This window comes from Pelodiscus sinensis, chromosome 4, assembly GCF_049634645.1.
Source record: "Pelodiscus sinensis isolate JC-2024 chromosome 4, ASM4963464v1, whole genome shotgun sequence".
Classification (NCBI taxonomy): domain Eukaryota; kingdom Metazoa; phylum Chordata; order Testudines; family Trionychidae; genus Pelodiscus; species Pelodiscus sinensis.
Genome location: NC_134714.1, coordinates 53,162,184 through 53,183,663, shown reverse-complemented (window position 1 = coordinate 53,183,663; position 21,480 = coordinate 53,162,184). Strand labels below are relative to the sequence as shown.

At 39.0% G+C, this 21,480-nt stretch overlaps 1 long non-coding RNA gene across 3 annotated transcripts; it reads left to right on the top strand.

Moving 5' to 3' along the window:
• The first annotated feature begins 13,367 nt into the window (after window positions 1–13,367).
• On the top strand, window positions 13,368–19,017 carry LOC142828979 (uncharacterized). 3 transcript variants are annotated; one of them, XR_012903174.1, is made up of 5 exons: window positions 13,368–13,487; window positions 14,471–14,560; window positions 14,681–14,764; window positions 16,478–16,567; window positions 18,147–19,017. It is a non-coding gene; the product is annotated as an uncharacterized LOC142828979 (long non-coding RNA). The 3 variants fall into 3 exon arrangements; XR_012903172.1 differs by lacking the exon at window positions 14,471–14,560 and having other exon boundaries at window positions 13,378–13,487; XR_012903173.1 differs by lacking the exons at window positions 14,471–14,560; window positions 16,478–16,567 and having other exon boundaries at window positions 13,378–13,487.
• Window positions 19,018–21,480: the final 2,463 nt, after the last annotated feature.

Genomic DNA, 21,480 nt, shown 5'->3' with positions numbered 1-21,480 from the left:
AAGCTATTGGCTATTCTGGTCTCTTTCTGCTGGTTTCTGACCATTAATTCTGCCCTGACCCTGAGAAACCTTAAAGATTTGTCAAAACTGATTCATTTCTGTAGAAAAGTTGCAATTTTAACAAATTGACACTTTCTGATGGAAATATTTCATTGAACAAAATTCCTGACCAGCTCTATTATTTATTCCTTTGTCATGTCAGGGTTTACTTGCTGCAGTAATCTCTAAAATGGAGTGACACCTGACAATTTGATAATGCTAGTTTCTGCAGAATACAACATCATAAGTATTATATCATGTAAAGCATATGTTACATCTGTGTTCCATAGTCTGACTTGTCTTCCAGTTGGTTTCTGGCTAATGTTTAATCTTTTAACTAAAATGTTTTGGATAATGACTATTTTAAGGCCAGATCCTATGGTAACATATCTACCTTTCATAGTACTTGCTTCCAGTCATCTTAATTTAAAAAATTCAGAGAAAATTGTAATGATCGGTTATCACTTATTTTCATGCTCTCATATGCTGCCCTTCTTTTAGAAACATTACTTGCTCTGTCTTTCAGTTTGGTTACAATATCTCCATGTCTATGTCTTATCTTTTGTATCTTTTAGCTTTCTTCTGAGTATTTTTTTAAAGTTTCTTTTCATGTCTACCAGTTTATTTTATGTTCCCAAACTTTCCATTTTGGAACATCTTATCTTTTTGGACCACTCCAGTCCTTTACTAATTAACATTGAAAAATACAATAAACCTAGTATTCAAGAAAGAAAAATCTAACCTGGAATAGAAGACAATAGTGTTTGATTTAGTTAGTCAGATGTACAGTAGGTTTATATTTTCACATGCATGAGTCTACCCTGGAGTTAAAATACGTTTAAGACACCTATGTGACTCCATTTGGTCATAGAATTGATGCTGGTTGGCTTGGGGTAGGCAGAAAGATATAGCAAGGATAACATTAGCTCTTCAAACTCAAGGCAGATTCTGCCACTGGTTGACTGGGTTTGACTGGTTGACTCGGTTTTTTGGTTAGGCTCCCATCTGCTATTTCCAAATTACTACTAGCTGATCAGGTAGGAAAAAAAAGATTTTTTAATCTATGTATGACTAAGAGGTTGTGAACAATTCTTCAGGTATGGATCAAGGAAGTTACATCTACACCTTTGTCACCTTAAGATTGAATTACTGTGAAGTGGTATGTAAGAGAATGCCCAAGTGATGTGGAAGCAAAATACCTATAACTTTCAATGGGTCTTCACCTAGGTAATTTTTAAAAATTCTACTTTGCAATCTTAAAACCATTCAGAAAGTAAAGCTGGGTTGGGAAGAGAGAATCTTTCTTCTGAGATTTCAAAATCTTCTTTCATTCCTAATTAGGATGAAAAGTCACTCTTAGACTTTTCATTATATAAATGGACTGTAAAGTGGATAGAAAACTGGCTAGATTGTCAGGCTCAATGGGTAGTGATCAACGGCTCAATGTCTGATTGGCACTTAGTATCAAGCGGGGTGCCCCAAGGGTTAGTTCTTGGGCTGGTTTTGTTCAACATCTTTATTAACGACCTGGATGAGGGGATGGAGTGCACTAAACTAGGGGAAGAAGTAGATATTCTGGAGGATAGGGATAGGGTCCAGAGTCACTTAGACAAATTGAAGGATTAGGCCAAAAGAAATCTGATGAGGTTTAACAAGGACAAATGCATAGTCTTGCACTTAGAATGGAAGAATCCCAAGCACTGTTACAGGCTGGGGACGAACTGGCTAAGCAGCAATTTGGCAGAAAAATACCTAGGGATTATAGAGGATTAGAAGCTGGATATAAGTCAACAATGTACCCTTGTAGCCAAGAAGGCTAATGGCATATTAGGGTGCATTAGAAGGAGCTTTTCCAGCTGATCTAGAGAAGTGATTATTCTCCTTTATTCAGCACTGGTGAGGCCACATCTGGAGTATTGTGGCCAGTTCTGGGGGCCCTGTTACAGAAAGGATGTGAAAGCATTGGAGAAAGTCAGGCGGAAGGCAACAAGAATAATTAGGGGGCTGGAGCACATAACTTACGAGGAGATGCTGAGGGATTTGAGCTTATTTAGTCTACAGAAGAGAAGAGTGAGGGGAGATTTGATAGCAGCCTTTAATTATCTGAAGGGGGGTTCCAAAGAGGAGAGAGAGAGGTTGTTCTCAGTAGTGTCAGCAGAATGAGAAGCAATGGATATAAGGAAAAACTATTTTACCAGGAGGGTGGTAAAGCACTGCAATAGGTTATCTAGAGAGGTGGTGGACTCTCCATCCCTAGAGCTTTTTAAGTCCCAGTTTAACAAAGCCTTGGCTGGGCTGATTTAGTTGGGCTTGGTCCTGTTTTGGGCAGGGAGTTGGACTTGATGACCTCCTGAGATCTCTTCTAGCCCTAGGATTCTATGATCATGAAATAAATGTGCTAGTTATAGGTTAGTTAAAAATTGCTTCCATGTGGAGCAGGGAGAATCTGTGAGACAAACTGTGACTCTTTATATTACAGTCTTTTAGGCTGTTACAGGGCAGTGCAGCACAGCAACAAATTATGCTTTAATCAGAACACAGCCACTAATGAGCCCAGTGGGTGGAAGGAGCGACTTAATGAGACATAGACCTTTTTGTGTATATGTAAATAAATGAGTAAGGTGAGATTTGGATTCTCATTGACTCTAGAAGCCAAGGGAGATAGAGAAAATAAATAAGATCTCTGAGCCAAGTTCATCCCTGGGCCAGGGCTGGTACAGGGATACAGGAAATGATGTTGCTTGTGAGCCTATTCGGGGGCTGCTGAGGGCCAGTTCTGCCTCTCATTCAGACTAGGACAGTCCTCCCATATATCCTAACTTTCTCCTCTTTTACAATGACACACATAGGCCTTTGCACAGCTGCAGAATCACATAGTCATAAGAACATCATGGCCTCTCTGGCACACAACCCTGTTTTTGGATATATTTTGCTCCAGGGATTCCTGAATCCCAGTGTAGAGAACCCTGGCATGGGATTATTCTGCTCTATATCTTACATGTGCCTAGCTGATGCAAAAGGGTTAGAAGGCAATGTTGAATTGAGCTTTCCGCATATTTATAAGAAAAAAGCCTCCAAACTTGAGTGAAGAAGGAGGCACATCATAGGCCTTTTTACTGATCACCACAAGAAAAGAGAAGGCATTAGAGGAAAATAACATCAGGCAGAGGAAAGCCACACAAAATGGGTTAATTTTGGTACAGGTTGGACCTCTCTGGTCTGGCACCCTTGGGACCTGACCAGTCCCAAACAAGGAAATTTGCCAGATCAGGGGAGGTCCCCTGCTACTGGCTCCCCAGACCACCTTCCCTCGCCACTGCTGCCCCCAGCCATCCCTCTCACACTCCACTGGGCTGCCATACTACTGTGGCCTCAGCAGCCTGACTGCCCCAACCCCAACCCTGCTATCAGGGCTGCCACGTTCTGGCCCCAGCCCTGCTACTGGGGCTGTCGTGGCCACCACATCTTCTTTCCTGGCCCCACTATTGGAGCTGCCATGACTGCCACGTCCCCAGCTGCTGAAGCTGCCGCACCCCTTGCTGTGCAACTGGGGCTCCAGCGCCAGTCTCAGCCTCAGCCCCTACGGGCATCAAGCTGCCAGCCCTCTTGCCACTGGGGCTCCCAGCTAGGACTCTCTAGTTCAGGAAAACCCATGGTCCTGCCCGACTACGGATGTTGCTGGATGAGGTAGTTCTGGTTTGGAAAGGTCTAACCTGTATTAGGGAACTTGCCATGGAAGACCAATAGTTAGTTAGGAAGTCCTTTCAATGATGTTTGCTAATTGTTCTTTGTGCTTTGTTGAAAATGCTACTTTATAGGTTAGTTATTACCTTAATGATCAATTTTACTTATTTCACAATAGAGAACAAAAATATTGTTAAAATTTAATTAAAATAATTAATAATCAGAGCCAGCAACTGTATAGCTGTTATGGGGGGGAAGGCTGTGCACAAGTGAAAAGTTAATTATTTATTAATTGAAATTTGTAAACATTTACTGAAAAAGTTAAGGAACAGAAAGATGTATGAACAGAAGAAAATGATGTACACAAATCAAGAAATGTAAAAAAATTAAACTGAGTAATATTATGGAAATTCCTTTTTTTCCTTCATTAGAACAAGTCTCGTTCAGTAGTGGCATATCATTCTTATGCTTCTGAATTTGAACTGAGCTCATCAACTTTATGGAACGTATCATTACGGTCCCACCAAGACCACAGATACCATTTGAGGGACCCTTTTTCACTCTGTTGTACTGATAAGACTTAATGATGGCCTATCCCATGCTGCTGCATACTTCAAGAACTGATTAAAATACAGGTAAGTTCCATGTTTAAATACTGTTGGGGAACACAAGGTTGTTTTTATTGAAAAGATAGGTGTTAAGATCCCATGTTTGTTTCAACAAATATTAATACTAAGAAAGAAATCACTGATATAACATGTATCATATAAATGTCGGGCTCTATATATGCCTCTGTAGAGACTGGGCCTTTTTGCAGATGATGAGATGCAGTGCCCATTATCATTATTATTATCTCTTGGGTGTTTTGTGGAGGAGTATCGTGCTCCAGTACAGTCAAACAAACAGCAAGACATCGAGCACAGCAATTTCCATGATGCACACTGACTGCGCAGGAGGAGTGTGGACTGTACAGTGCCTCATGGGAGTCCTGTCAGGAAACCTAGTCCATAACAAATGAAAGGAAGAGGCAACAGATCTACAACCTCAGTGAGGTACTGCATTGACATTTCCAAATAAAACTATTCAGTTTCATCTAAAAGTTTTGAGGGTTTGGCCAAATAATTTGCTTCTGACTTTTCCCCTAAAAAGTTGAATTTTTCCACAGGCCAAAACAAAAACCAAAACCACAAAATCAAACATATTTTCTGATCAGCTCTGTGTGGTTGAACAAAAGTGATGTTTTTATTTGTTTTTGTTGTTTTTCTCCTTTGTTTATTTCTTCACTTCCCAGTTTCAGAAACAAAAATCTAGAAATAACACAAGAAAAGCAAATTTGTACAATATTTCCAGCGCTATTATACATCACTGAGATGTGAACAATTATCTAATTATAACTTGCTGGTAATATGTTTATTTTTCCCCTCCCAGAAGTATATATTTCCCTCCAAGAAGTAAATTCCAGTCCTACACTTCAAGATTAATAAACACTTATCCAAGCCAAATTTCCAAATCTCTTAGGCCTCCCTTTGGCAAAACTTACTGATTTTTACAGATGTATATAACAATTATAAATAAAAATTATAGTTGATTAGGATTCAATGAACAGTTAGTATGCTGATGGATTTCAGGAAAACAATTATTCTATGGCCTAAATAGTGGCCTTGAACTTTATTACAACACTGCTTACTCAGGGGACACTATGGGGCCAAATAGTACTGTTATAAATGACAGATTTATTTATGTAACATCATTCCAGCTGTGAATCTTAGTGTGTCTGTTCTATTCATCATCTTCATTTTGCATAGAACATTGTTTGTCCTGCCCTTCAAGTAAATGAGAGAGTTATCACTTACTTTTACTCTGATGTTGAAAAATTTAATTGTCTGTCTCCTTTATCACTAATAAATAGATCTGGCCCAAAAATAAAACTAAGACCATGTAAATGTATTCAGCCTTTTTATCAGAAACTCTTGGAATGTGAGAGTTTTCAAACAACTCAACAAGTCTAGATTTCCTTGGCCCTAGGTTACAGAGACTTAAAACTGAATCTTAGAAAATGTGTCTCAGGGGACATCTAGTCATATCAATAAACATTTCTTTTTCCTTCTGGATAGACTGTGCCTCATTGTGAGTTATGATCATATTCCTAATTTTAGGTCCAAGTCTCCATCATTTACATTTAAGTGCCTTTTGACTTCAACTGGATTTGTATGTACTTAGAGAATGCAGAATCTTAGGGAAGATGCAAACAGAGCTTATGTTTCATTGTTAGGTAGAAAACATTAACTAAAGATGAAATTTTCCTTTTGGAAGGGTTGGTGTTACAGTCATGAACCATGAATTATATTGTTTCATATGAAGGCATGAGATAACAACAAAAGATAAGCACTTTAACCATGTTGGGTATTCAATGAATGTACTAACTACTTTGACGCAGTTGTACAGCATTCTTTAGTGTGTTACCTTTATCATGCTGAGAGCTGCATAAAATGAAATGTCATACTTCAGTACCCTTCTAGCTGGTCATTTAGTTTATTTTCTTGTCCTTTCAGAGAGCTCACAAATTTAATAACTATCCTTATTATTGTCTGTATTCTCTTTCAGCTTTCTATTCTTCTTCTTTTCTCTGCTGGCTTGCAAGAAATGCTTCATCTTTGTACAGCAAATATAGTAAAAGCAAGAAAAGAAAGAGAGAAAAGGCTATTAGCTACAATTTAGAAATGGATGTGGGGGAAATCAAATAATTCACATGGTCACAGAAAAAGTTTAATTGTTATTCTGTTGTGTATACTGTAACCCCGTTAGACATTTGCTGCCTGAATTAATTGAGTGGTTTAAATAGAAAAGTTTATTATGATTCTTCTTATCTGCACTTCAAATTTTGTGGAAAAAATACAATTTATCTTTAATCAAAAAATAATAGGGTTATTTGCAAGAAATTGCTGATAACACAAGAATGATTTTTCAACTGATTAAAATGTACAATGATGAATTCTTGCCTTTCTGTTTTGATGCCTGTGATTATAATTAAAAAGGACTCTGTGGGTCTCCACATGATCTCTAAATGACAATGACAATATCATTAACACAATGCCTTTTTATACAGTGTCGCTTTTTTCCAGAATGTTCATAAACGAAGGCACGTTAGAACAGAATCAAAAGTGCTTCCAAAATTACAAGTGCAAAGCAATATTAGAGCTACCAATATGATTCTGTTACATGTTGGACCCCGGTACTGTGAGGTGCTGTGCACTTCTAGTAAGAGGACTCTGCTTAACCCCTATTTATTTCAATGGGATTTGAGAATGGCCAGCCCCTCCCAGGAAAGTGTGTATTGCCTGAGTTTGAGATTCAGTTTGGATATGTTGCCTTTGGATATGTTGCCTCTGTCTGTCTGTCTCTGTCTCTGTCTCTGTCTCTGTCTCTCTCTCTGTGTGTGTGTGTGTGTGTGTGTGTGTGTGTGTGTGTGTGTGTGTGTGTGTGTGTGTGTGTGTGTGTGTGTGTGTGTGTGTGTGTTCTGATCAGTACTTTGCCATAACTGCAGGGAAAGAGATTATGGCTGGGTATTTCTGATGCAATCAAATTATTTAAATGCTAGTTACCTTTTCCAGAAAGGTGGGAACCAGTTTATCTTTCCAGTAAAGCCAGGGTAGGCTTTTTAAGCAACTTTTAGTGCCTTGGAGATTTAGCAGCATCAGCCTCTCAGACTTTATAGTTTAAGAACTGCAAGTTTATTGTGACATCAACCTTATTTTTTCATATTACATACTTTATAACATTTCAAACTTCTATTCTTGTAGAATCAGACTTAATTATTTGTTAATCTTTGAGACAATAATTTCCAGTGTTGGATTACTTAAGAGATACTGAATGTAGCACATTATGAATGATCAACTGGAAGTTTTAACAAGGATCACATCCTCCCTACCCCCCACAATACCTAGTGACTCTCCTTGTTCCTGTATCTCTCTCTGTATCCCGCGAAGGTAATCATCAAAGTATAGCATGGCACATGAGAAGGACCATGAGGCAGACTGTCAACAGAGTTAATTTGATATCATATTCCATTCTTAATACTTCTCCTTAGAATGCAGAAACATAATATCGTTATATGGCGCCATTCAGATCCCAGGATTTTAACAAGAGCAAAAAGTCACACCAAATGTATCCAATCAGATTTTCAACAGAATGGATGTCATGCTGATTTGTGTTCTCATAGAGTATTAAAGGTTGAACAGAGTCATCATCAGATTTTGAAATTACTCAAATTCAATCCATTCTCATGGCAAACACTGTGAAGAAACTGAACAGAACTTCAGTATTATTTTAGAATGAAATAAAAAGAACCACTACAGAGTTCCACTGCAGAAGGGCAGCCTTATGATTAAGACAGTACACTAAATTTCAGAATCTCCTGTCCAGCTCCAAGCTCTGTCACAGACTCTTCATCTGATTTTGGGCAAGTTGTTTAACTTCTCTCTGTTAATTTCCCCAAATGTAAAATGGGGGATAACAAAGCTCCTTTTTTTCTTCTATTATATGCTTCTATTGCATGCTCTTCCAGACATGTTTTGTGAGAGTCTGTACCATTGCTTGCAAATAAGGCCCTACCCCTGTTTGAGGCCAGTAGCTACTACTCAAATACAAATAACTAAGGGTATGTCTACACTGCCATCCTAGTTCGAACTAGGGTGGCTAATGTAGGCATTTGAAGTTGCAAATGAAGCCCGGGATTTAAATATCCTGGGCTTCATTTGCATCTGGCCGGACACCACCATTTTTAAATCCCCCTTAGTGTGGACTCCATGCCCACGGCTACACGCAGCACAGAGTATGTAGTTCGAATTAGGCTCTCTTATTCGAACTACCGGTATACCTCATTCCACGAGGAGTACCAGTAGTTCGAATTAGAGTGCCTAATTCGAACTACCTCCTCCGTGCCACGTGTAGCTACAGGCACGGAGTCCGCACTAAGGGGGATTTAAAAATGGCGGCGCCCGGCAAGATGCAAATGAAGCCCGGGATATTTAAATCCCGGTCTTCATTTGCAACTTCAAATGCCTACATTAGCCACCCTAGTTCAAACTAGGGTGGCAGTGTTGACATACCCTAAAAGATGTACCAGGCATTGCCGGGGTTGTTTGCTCAATAAATGGTTGTTTTTTTGGAAAATAAAATGAAAATGCACATGCTTCATTTAATTTATTGATGAGGTGTTCAGTATGCATGTTGCCCTAGAGAGAGAGAGGACTACCCTAGCCTCCTCTCACCTCAGCAGTGTGGGACCAGATGAGAAGCATAGCTCCAGTGGGCACAGCGGATTCAAGTTCTTCTCCCCTCTGCACTCTCCAGGCAGAGTGAGAAATGCAGAAAAGTATGTATTTCCTCTCCCTCCCTGATGAATAGGAACAGCCAGCAATATCCCCATATGCACTGGGAGGAGGACAGCTGCAGCTCTGCTGGCCTTTCTAAAGGGCACCTGGAGGGTGGAAAGCTCAGGGTTGGCACAGTCCCAGATGGGATGGCCACCCCCAGCTAGCCCCTTTCACTTCCCTGGGGATTCCGTCTCTTTTCTGTATGCTTTAAGTTATGATAAGAAGAAACTTTATACCAAACATGGTGGTTCAAGCTCTTACCATTTAGGAGGAGTTCTTGAACAGTCAGATGGATAGACAAACTTTTTCAAATATACTGTAGATAACAATAATAAATATGGGCACACAGAAACCTTGGTGTCATGACAATAACTGCAAATGAAATTCATATCTGGCTAGCTCTTTTTTATGTTTGAATTCCTACAGGATTTACCTGTCATTTCTCAGGTCCTTTACTGAAATATTTTTTTTTATTTTTCTTCATTTAAATCATTGCTCAGAGGTGGGGCAGAGGATGAGGAGTTCGGTATGCAGGCTGCCCCGGGGAGAGAGGGAAGCCCCAGCCCTCCCTCATAGCAGCAGCTTGAGGTTCGGTGAGAAATGCCTGTCCATGGCTTCTGCAGCTGCAACAGACACAGCCAGGGGAGAGGAGCATGTTCCCCAGCTAAGAGGCAGAGACACACAGACAGACACACAAACTTACAAGCTCCCTCAAACTTCGAGTAGATAGCTATCTCTTTTTCACTGTGCCCCCTGCCGTCCCAAAGGAATAATAGCTACTCTGGACCCCATCTCTGGCCCCTTTCTACCCCTGTGGTCATTATACAGTAAAACTCCCTCCTTCCGGACCCCTCCCATTCTATTTTGTGAGAAAAAATTTAATGCAGCTTCCTCTTATCATAACTTAAAGCAAAATTGGGGTTTGGTTGTGCCTATTATCCTGGCACAACCAAACCTTGATTTTGCTTCAAGTTATGATAAGAGGAAGCTGCATACCAAATTTGGTGACCCTGGCTCTTACCATTTTGGAGGAATTCTTGAACAAACAGACTCACAGATAGACAGTTGAACAGACAGACACAAACTCTCTCAAATATATAGTAGTTACTGTACAATACATGGAATAAATATATGTATTCACTTTTCCTCATTACAAGTTTAGGTTTGAAATCGTAAGCTCATTTTCCAGTATTACTACACCAGTGTTGTAACCAGCCTAATTACTTTTTAATGTAAGTTAACTTCTAGCACTGTGACAATCCCAAAATTTCTCTTTAAACAAGCAATATTTAACTGAGAGGTAAAGTGACTTACAAGGCATTATACTCCTGGCATTTCCATTGGTAGCAAACATGCTATTGCTATTCATTATCTTAGCTAGTACACTGTTAACATTTACCATTGTAAACAAAGCAATAGTAAAAAGCAAATATAATGAAAGGTGCCAATTTGAAATAAGTAGAATGCCTAGTCACACAATATTTACAAAAAAGTGACTCATGTCTTTAAATGTTATTTACATAAAAGAAATACACCACTATCTCATTATGCAAGCAATCTGTTTTTCTTTTTATTAATCAGAGAAAGTCACTTAGAAACAATGAGTCGTTCTGTAGCACCTTAGCCCTGGTCTACACTAGAGAGTTATTTTGACATAAATCCCGTTATATCAAAATAACAAGCAGAGCGTCTACACTACCAAGCCCATTATTTCGAAATTACGAGCTGGTTATTTCAAAATAATAACTCCTGCTTTCCATGAGTAATAATGCTTATTTTGAAATAGTTATTTCGAAATAGTGGTAGTGTGGATGCTCTACTACTGCTATTTCAAAATAATTACTCCCCAGAGTCATTCAAAGTAATTACTCCCCCATGTATCCTGGGGCTCTAAGTTGAGGTAACACATCCACATTGAGGGAGCCTGCCTCGGGCTAATTTCAAGGCTTGACTGTAGTGTGGACACACTGTTTCAAAACAGTTATTTCAGAAGCTGTTATTTCTAAATAAGTTATTTTGAAATAATTTCCTCATGTAGACATGCCTTTAGAGACTAACAAAATCAATTCACATATAGTATCACTTAGACAGATAGCTGTTATTTTTTAAAATTTGCAGATGAAGTTGTTATCTATACACTTCACAAATATTGCAACCTGACTCAGGGCCTGAACAAAAGCCTGCTTAGACTTCAATGAGCACTTGGTCAGTTCAGTACCACATAAGTACAATAACGTTTTGAAAAGAGGCTGCTATTTAAGAAGCACTCAGGGAATCCATGGTCTTTTTATTTTGATACTACAAACCCTTATCTGATCCTGCAAACCCTTGTTCACATAAGTAGGACTGCTTTAGCGTATAAAGTTTTGCAGGATTGGAATCCTCTACTTGACTGTTCATATTCACTTTTTAATTCTGTGTGTCTGATTATAAATATTTTTAAAATTTTTAGGAAAGGTTAATTTAGGGATCAACAGAGACTAGGAGCAATCCAATAGGATGCATTATTTCTACACGGATGAGATTTGTTTAAGGTTATCTATAAAGTGCAAACAAAACAAAAATCTATGTTAAAAGAATATGACAATTGTAAAGTTGTACTCAAAAGTTAGTGAAAGGTAGACTTAAGGTTATCTGTGTAACCTTATCAGGCACAAGAAAAGATATATCGGCATTGGAAAAGCTTCCCCCTCTTCCCTCTTTTTCTGCTTTATATTTCAAAATCTGTGTCCTTTGCTCCATAATATTTGTCATCTGGAAAAGTGTATTGTGCCCACAAAAGCTCATGATACTAGTTATATGTTTTTGTTAGTCTCTAAGGTGCTACAGGACCATTGCTCTCATTTTCTGGGCCCAGCGCTACAGTAGTTCCAGGAAGCCAGGAGGAGGCATTGCAATGAAGGCCCTCTCAGCCTCTATTGCCCTGTGAAGGAGCATGCTTCGGCCAGATACATTCTTTGAAGAGTATCTGGCAGCTATAATCAGATATATAAGAGTATAATCAGTCTTTTTCAGACAATTAAAAATCCACCACATTAGGCTGATTTTCACAGAGAAAGTCCAAGACACCTTTTTAAGCCAGGGTGACCACAAGGCCAAATTTCAAGACCTTGGTACACAATATAGAAGCACCCGAGTTGAGTTTCTCAAAACCAGGTGGTTATTTTGTTTTAAGGATGGGCAAAACAGTACATTATTCCCTAAATTCATTTCCAGAAAGAGTTTAACTGTTTTAGCTGAAATTTCCAAAAAATGTTCATTCTGAGATGTCACTGACTGATCTGCCTATAATATGAGAGAGACTTGTGGCTAGCTCCAGTAGTGGCTTGATCAGTTTTGGAGTAGGATTTTCAAAAGTGTTCATCAATTGCTTAATTTTGCTTCTTCTGAAGTCAGTGGTAAAAGTTGGATTGATTTCAGTAGGGGTGACATTTGGCCAGTGCTAAGTACTTTTGAAAATCCCACCCTTAAACTCCAATTGAATGTGCCTCATCTGACAAAGACTGTGGTCTTTTTGCCAATATAAATCAATGGAGCTCCATTGACGTAAACAGAGCTGCACTGTTTTACAACGTTTTAGGATCTGATTCTATAAATTGTAAAGTGATGTATGCTAAATTTCAGAGCAATATGAATTTCTGAAATATCCTGTTATATTTTCATTTATTAGCTGCATTTTAAAAAAAAGGCTTTCATATTTTATGTTGTTCCAAATATGTTTGTTCTATTGTTAGCTTCACAAATATTTTAAAGGCAAATGAATAAACTTAAATTCATATGTTCTCAATTATACCTTAACCAATAACTGCTCCAGACTAACATCCTCATGTGGGCCTCTTAGTCAGATAAAAGTGTCTCCAATGAGGAGTAAACAAATATCCTAAAACACCCTGAAGAATACTGTAATTCCAAATTGATTTTTCAGTTACTCAGCTGTTGCATCCATGGACTTATATTGTCTCAGTCTAGAAAGCCTTAATTTGCAATACATATTCTTCCTTTTTAGACAAAAATACGTCAAAATCTGCTGAAGTCCATGTGACGGGACAGACGGCCCAGCCGTGCTGCCCCGCACTAAGGCAGACGCTGGGTGGTGGGCAGAGTGGACAGAGGGAGTGCCGGGTGGCAGCGGACCGGTGGCGGAGAACTTCGGGGTTGTGATGACCACGTCCGGGGCTGCCGAGACCGCGGCCCAGCGGCCCGGCCAGACGTGGCCTGATGACGTCACAAGGGACGTCATCCGGGGATTCCAGAGGGGCAGGGCGAGGGCAGGGGTTGCTGGAAACACTGAGACCGTGGCCCTTTCAAAAGAGCTGGGAGCAGGAGGGGATGGGGGGGAAAGGCAGAGAGCAAGAGCGTCCTTCCAATCCCCTGAGGAGACGAGCAGTGGTAAGCTTGTCCCTGCACTGAGGAACCTGAAACACCGACCGGGAAGAAGTGGCCCAGGGCAGGGCCGTGGTCCCTGTGAGTGGAGGGTTTAGGGGCTCCAGCCCCCTCCACTGAGTAGGGACGAGTGTCCCTGCCTTACGGCCCTAGGCCGGGGCTCAGAGAGAGGGAGGGCCCGAGCCCCCTTCCCAGACCATAGAAAGCAAGCGAGTCAGAACATGAAAATATATATAAAAAATTGGAAAGACCATTCGGGGAGAACTGTAGATACGGGACGGCAGAGTGGGTTTGGGTGAACGGGTGACAGTCCATAATATAATTCTCAAGTTAAATAAATTACTGAAGGGAAGGTTATTTTTCATCAGACACAGGTGCTTTTGGGGATCATGGAGAATAATCTTTTCTCCTCCATATTGTGGGTAATTAGCATATTCAAACCATACCAACTGGACATACTGAGAGGTGGAGGTGTATTAATCTATTCACAGAAGTAAAACAATATTTTAAACTAAATGTATTTGAACAGATGTGCATTTACTTTAATTTTGTCCTGTGTTATATTTCCCATTTAGCTTAGCTTACCAGTTTTGTGTAGTATGTATGGCAAAAATACATCACACAGTTTTCTCAATACATTATATGAAAATGAAATTACAATTAGGTTATCCTCTTTATTTGTTAATTTAAGGGTAACCTTGCAGAAGTTTATGCAACAAGGGTGAAAGTCTTGCCCTAAGTAAGTCAATGGTAAAACTTCCATTGATTTAATTAGGATTAGGTTTTTCACCTTAGGTGTTTGGAAAGATGATTTTAATTATGGGAAATAAATATGAAGAAAGGAATGTACAGTTTTGGGATTAAAACACCAGGCTGAGAAACAGAAAATCTGGTGTGACAGATACTGTAAGTCCATGCAGTCTCTTTAGAACCATTGTGTTAAATCTATGAATGTTTGATATATGACTGTGTTTATTCCATGGGCAAAGGTTATCACAGCTCATACAAGAACTCAAAATGGTATGAAGTGAGTACTGCCAAGGATTGTAAACCACTCCAAAGATGCACCATCTGATGAGGTAGTTTGAATATATTGGTTCAAGCTGGGTATTTCAAAGACTAGAAAACAAAGAAAGAGTTTTTGATATAAAAACTGAGTTTAAATAGAATAATGGCCTTGCTTTTTATTCATCAAATAGATAGGACCTTTGATTCAACAAGCAGACATGATCTCCTAGGAAGACCCTCAACTCTTCTTGAATGGGCAATTTCTGATACATTCAGTAAGTTTGTAAATCTGTATTTTTGTTTTGTAGGTTTTCTCTGTATGTTTATGTCTTTCAGCTTGCCTCATTGTTTGCTTTGGAAGAGCTGTTAGTGGTAAAAAGCATTGTCATTATTGTTAGAGAGAACTACAGAGCAGAGGGATGGATGTTTCTCAGACTTACCAGGACATAATATAGAGTAGGGAGCTGAGGTTTAAAACCTCAGCTCACTAGGAAGCGGGACTGGGGCCATACCAAGAGAAAGTGATTTAAAAGACAAACCTGGCAATGTAGGAATTTATTTGAAATTGACCATAGGAGGAAAATGGTGGACAGGGATGTGTCAAAGGTGTAGTTACCCTTGAAAGCATGTCATCCAGGTCTAGCTTAAACATAGACATGTTGCGTGGTCTTGGGAAAGTTACTTAGTAGAGCTGGATGGGAAAACGTTTTTGAGATTTTTTATATTTTCCCCTGTCCTCAAGCAGAATGAAACATTTAAATCTCAAACATTCTTCTGAACCAATACTTTGAAACCAATTTGACTTGCGTCAATCAGAACATTTTGTTTTGATAATTTCAACTGTTTTCATCAAACTTTTGACTTTTTTACTACCGACCAACTTAAAATTCAAATAAAAAGGAGCTTTGAAAATAAAAACAGAATTTGAATTAACTTGTGCCATCACAAAAATTATCATAGTAGCTTAAAAGGAAATGATCAATTCCATCCCCTGCAAAAGCACTTCAGAATCCCTAGAAAATACATCAGATATTAAACTGATACTATACTCATGGACTCTAGTCCTAAGCCACGAGCAGTCACTTTCCATCTCAAAGTCTCTACTCAAAGTAGTAAGTTTTTAAAAAGTCAGACTGGAGAAAAAAAAAGCTCTGATTCATACAGGAGTGAGTGTAAGGAATATAGTCACACAGTACTGGCTTGAAGTAGCACAGCTTCCTGTAGTTGAAAGGCCCAAGAACTATCTTTATAAGAATAGTCAGTCTGGCTGTTACTTTCCCCCATAATCACATAATACATTTTTCTATGTACTGCAAGTCTTTTAGAAAGAGGCATGATGGTTTCTGGTCACAAATTGCTGGATAGTCTCTTAAAAAGAATTACACTTCTTCTATATAAAAGAATCTGTACAATATAGGTCAAGATAGAAGATAATATGTTTCTTTACAGAAACCATTAAAGGATAATATAGTCAGTCTTAAATAGCATAACGTGCAGGCAGGAATAAAATACAAATTCGTTGTATATAATGTTATATAAAAATGTACCAGACAGTATGTAGGATGCTGCAGAGCGGTATTGATGTTATTGCACTCATAATCAGTAATGCAAAAGATCTAGCTAATATTATAGAGTTATGAGAATAAATGCTGAATTTAAAAATTATATGGGTGGAATTTCACTGTGTGAGTTTTGATACAGACAGCCCCTCTAAAGTCAACACAACATTTATGCAAATGCACATTATATTTCACAACAGAGGTCATACACCCCCTCAACTCAACTCCAACCCACCCACATGCAAAGCCCAAGTACATGATTTTGTACAGGGACATTCTGCAGGCATTGCAGAGTATTGAACTAACCCATTTATTTGAAATACATTCCTGTTAAGTAATTATGTAGTTCAGTAGGGTAAGACTTGGTGAAGAGAAGAAAGAGTAGGTGGAATTGGTTAATAATAGGTTAATTGGTTAATTTCACCGCAGTGCAAGATTCTCATCCTACAGCTGGGCTGCCTACTCGCATAGGAGCTGGTTATCTGTAGTGTGCTATGTCATTTGGGCCTGGAAGGACATGTGAGTAGTGCTTGGTTCTCTGTTGTGAGCTGTGATTCTTGGGCTAGATTCATGGGCAACTCTAGTATCTTTTGGGGGTAGGGAGGGAGTGGCCTGTTGAGTCCAGGATTACCCAGGTTAGGTCTTCAACACAGGCTATGTTGTTTCAGACAAACTATCAAGATCCTTCTAAAGACAACCAGGATTTGGGACCCATGGTGAGAGCAAGGAAACCCTGAGGTTGAGAGCAATGGAGAAGTTTGTAGTCAAGTTTCAGTCTGGGGTCAAATCTAAAGATCATAGTCCAAATCATGTTTCAGGATCTAGATCTGGATCAGGAAATAAAGTGCAAACCAAGGCAATGTCAAAGCCAGATCAAGAGCAGGAATGGTCATGGCAGCTACAGGACAATCATGCAGTTGGCTGAATGCTCTTTGGGTTTATATAAGACGACGAGCTAGTCAGGAGTCTGGAGGCTACTGCTGTTAGAGCCCTTTAGGTGAGAATTCTTGTGGTAGCATGGAGGTATCTACTACTGGGCAGTTCTGCAAGCCCAGGTTTGAGATGTGCTAAACCTTGAAATGATCCCAGTGTCCTAAACCTTTTTTTAAAGTACACCTTTTTTAAAAAAAAATTATAAGTACCCCCAGTACCTAGAGTTTTCAGACACATAAAAAAATTTTCTACTGTTGCAACACATTTGTTTAAACAACTTAATCATAGCCGGGCGGGCGATAATTTTTTTAGGTATAAAAAGTACAAAAATAATAAAGCGCTGTAAAACTTAAAAAACAAAAATTCAATTTTCTCCAAATTTCAGTTGTGCTGATGTATCCCCCACCTCCCGGACTTTTCTTGCCTACCCCTAAGGGTACTCATACCACTGGTTGAGAAACACTGTCCTAAACAACAGAAGAATGAATTTCCATAATGTGGTAGTTGTTCTTTGTTTGGTTTCTGCTATTAAAAGTTGAGAGGAAAGAGTAAAATAAAACTAAAATCCGTAACATAACTTCTGTGGATTTGCTTCCTATGACATTTTCTTTCATTTTTATGCTGCTCAGTTTTAATGTTAACAAACCAAAGCAATAAGGTGAAATCAAGCACACCATGTTATAAATGTTAACACAAAGTCAGTCAAGTAACCTGTTGACAGATTGCTAAGCTGTCATGTAGGATACCTGTCACTGATAGACACTTTAGAGCCTTACATGCTGAGCCAATGAATACTCACTGATTATGTAGATATCTGCAGTTTCCAGGCAAGGAAACAATAGTGCTGCTGGTGATTTACACAATACCTCATGTGTCTTTAACACTTGAATAAACAGTATTGATTAGACATTTTAAACAAGTTGACTTTCTGTTGGTATCTCCAAAAGTAGAGGTGGTTGGTGTGGCAGGATGTTTTCCTTTCAGATGAATACAGACAACTGAAGCTAGAAATAATTTCTTTATTCCTGATTTCATGTTAAGTAGTTCTCTTTAGGATTAAAGAAAAATGAAGGTATTCAGTAAATTTCACATGTATGGTAAAATAATGTGAATAGCAACTATAATGATGCTGTGTATGTACCTTATGACTTTTATTCCAAAATAGCCCACAATGTTCAACTACTTGACGTAGAAATTGAACAATACCTTTGGAATTCAGCTTTTCCTGGAATAGAGGGTACCAACAAGGTGAATGGAGGGCACACAGCATATTGTACAACACTATCTACAGGAAAAAATTCTGTCCAAAGAGCTCAGAAGAAACCCCTTCTTTTAAGAAGAATGCTCTGGGACATTTGGGCCAGATTCCAAGCTCACAGGTGGTGTTAGATTCCCATTGACTTCAGGGAGCTTTTGGATCAGGCCCTTTATGTCCTGGCAGAACCTGGTTTTGGTTGAGTAGGATTTTTTTTTAAGTCTTAACAGAAATGCATGCTACAGTGAACTGAATGGAACTCATTTTATCTATTGCTGAGAGGGATAAATGAGCTCTCTCTGTCTTATTATAAAACCAAATCTGATCAGGTGGGGATGCCTTCAATATAATAGGAAAGTGTTGACTTTATGTACATGTTTTCTCTCCTGTTCTCTCTGATTTACATTTTTCAGTGAAAGGAGATGTCTCTATCAATATTGTCTTGCTTTAAAAATAAAACAAAAACTTGAATTTGCTGCTTTCAATGTGAAATCTATTAACACATTAGCCTCCTCAAGATTCAATCTGAACTGCACATAGCAAGAAGCTGCATTCGTTAATCATTATGTGAATGATTTTTTCATCCTTCAACAGTTAGAAATGAGGTGCTTTTGTATGAGAGAGAGACAGGAGTAAAAAAAGGCTTTGGGGGTAATCTGTATGGGGAGAAGCACAGTAGTGCAGTTTTACTAATGTCAGCAAATCTCCTTGTGCAGATCCTGAAAGCCTATGCCACTCTGCATAAGCCATTATCAAAGCTACACTTTTATGTATAATTATTGGCGAGCATTTATATAGTGATATGGCTCCTTGTATATTGTCATCTGTATTTTGTTCACATTCAAAGTTGTCTGTAAATGACTCACATTCAATGCAAGCACAATACTTTGCTACTGTTCTGCATAAATCTCATCAATAGCTGATGAAACATCAACAGTCTCTGTTAAATGGACTGTACTAGCTTCTTCAGTTTCAATATGAAAAGTACAAGGATAAATGGCAGAATATGTCACATACAGTGCAATGAATAGATTTGTCGTACTGTAAATATTCTGCTGAGAAGCTGTGGGGAAGGATTGCTGTGACTTGGTAATGAGTCTTTATCATCTAAATCACTGCAATAGCTCTTGCTCTTTTTCTAGAGACAACGACCAACGTGGTTGCCATATGATGACTCTTTGATGGATTGTATAAAATGAACTGTTGGTCCTAGTTCAGTTCTTATTAGACACAGTTTTTGATTAAAAGTGGCTCTGTTTTGATACCCTCCTTTGCAACCTCAACAATGAAGTGAAGGATAGAATGGGCATGGAGAATGGATTACTCCATCACCTTTTTTGGGCTCCCTAAAGGTCAAGGTCCTAAAAGCGGGTATGGTTGCATAAATAAGTCTAAACTTAGGGTTCAGCTGATTTCTACTTGGTTCAAAACTTGGTGAGGGGAAAAAAAAGTTATGGGAAGAAGTAAGATATACACTACCTCTAGGCCTCCTGTTCCTATTGCTTATTAGAGTTTGGTTTGTTCTGCAATGCAATTTAGAACAGGAAATACTTTAAGCTTTGCCATCCTGCAAGGGACTGTTCTTGCAACTTGATATGAGCACTTAAGTCCTTTATATGCCTCCATAAAGCAGGGGCTTTGAGGGTATACTGTGGGGCCCACTAAAGTGGCTTTATAGCAGAACAGTATTATCCTACAACAAGGGGCCACCAACTAATTGCCATGGCCACTTATTAATCTAGTTTGTGCTGATGGAACAGTCTAGTCCCTATTCTTGTCACAAACAGATCCTGATTTTATTCTGCCTTGTTTATTATGGCTAAGAATTTACCAGAGAGTTTGGATGTATAAATTTCGGAGTATGAACAGATTATGTATTGTTTGTTTTGACTGTTCTCATTATTAATCTCACATAATTGGTTGCATCAAACTGTTTTTGATTCTTGAGTGAATGAATGAAACATTTTAAAAAGCAAAATGAGTATATTATGAATAGTGAGAAATACACACATGTGGTCTGATTTTTCAGCTGAATAATAACTGAACAACCAAGCAGTGGTTAATCTCAGGAAACAAATAATCTGGCCCTAATGGCCCACAATATCATTTATTAAAATATTCACAATAAACGGGGTTCCTTAGTGTTTACTCAGGATAGTGCTGAGAACTGTTGGGTGGTAATCTATGAGGGTATGTCTACACTACCCCGCTAGTTTGAACTAGCGGGGTAATGTAGGCATACCGCACTTGCAAATGAAGCCCAGGATTTGAATTTCCCGGGCTTCATTTGCATAAGCGGGGAGCCGCCATTTTTAAAACCCCGCTGGTTCGAACCCCGTGCAGCGCGGCTACACGGGGCTCGAACTAGGTAGTTCGGACTAGGATTCCTATTCCAAACTACCGGTACACCTAGTCCGAACTACCTAGTTCGAGCCCCGTGTAGCCGCGCTGCACGGGGTTCGAACCAGCGGGGTTTTAAAAATGGCGGCTCCCCGCTTATGCAAATGAAGCCCGGGAAATTCAAATCCCGGGCTTCATTTGCAAGTGCGGTATGCCTACATTACCCTCCTAGTTCGAACTAGGAGGGTAGTGTAGACATACCCTGAGATACTGAAGTCCTCTGGCGAAGATATCAGTTATGAATCTAAAATCTAAGCCCCACTTATAGCATCTTTTCAATACTCTAATCTCAATATTAACCCCTTTACAATGCCCTCATCATCTTCAGTTGTTGCTTGAAAACTGACCTCCATAATTTCTGGCAATGGCTAATTAGTTTTCATAGCTGATGTATTTGTTATGAAGACAAACTTATATCAGATGGCCTTATTTTCCTCTGCATTGCTTCTTCTGGGGTCATTCATACGTGCGCAAAGTGGGTGTAAAACAGTAATGCTTTGATTTCATCATATCCTTTATGTTCAGTGATCTGGTACCATTCTACTCATTTTATATAGCCACTCTTTCTTGGTATCTCATATCTGTGTTCTTTTGTTTTTTTTCCATTTTAAAATATTGATGCTGCTAGCCCTGCTGTCTTTATTATTAGTAGTAGTAGTAGTAGTAATAATACTAATAATACATTTATTCACTAGAGGGCTTGGGTCAGTTCTAATTAAAACCAGGCACTATAACCATGAACAGTGATCAGTGTTCCTAAACTGTTTAGTAAGGTGCACCAAATTGTGTTGTGTATCCACCCTATGCTTATGTGTCAGGAATATTTCTCATCGCAAATTGCTGA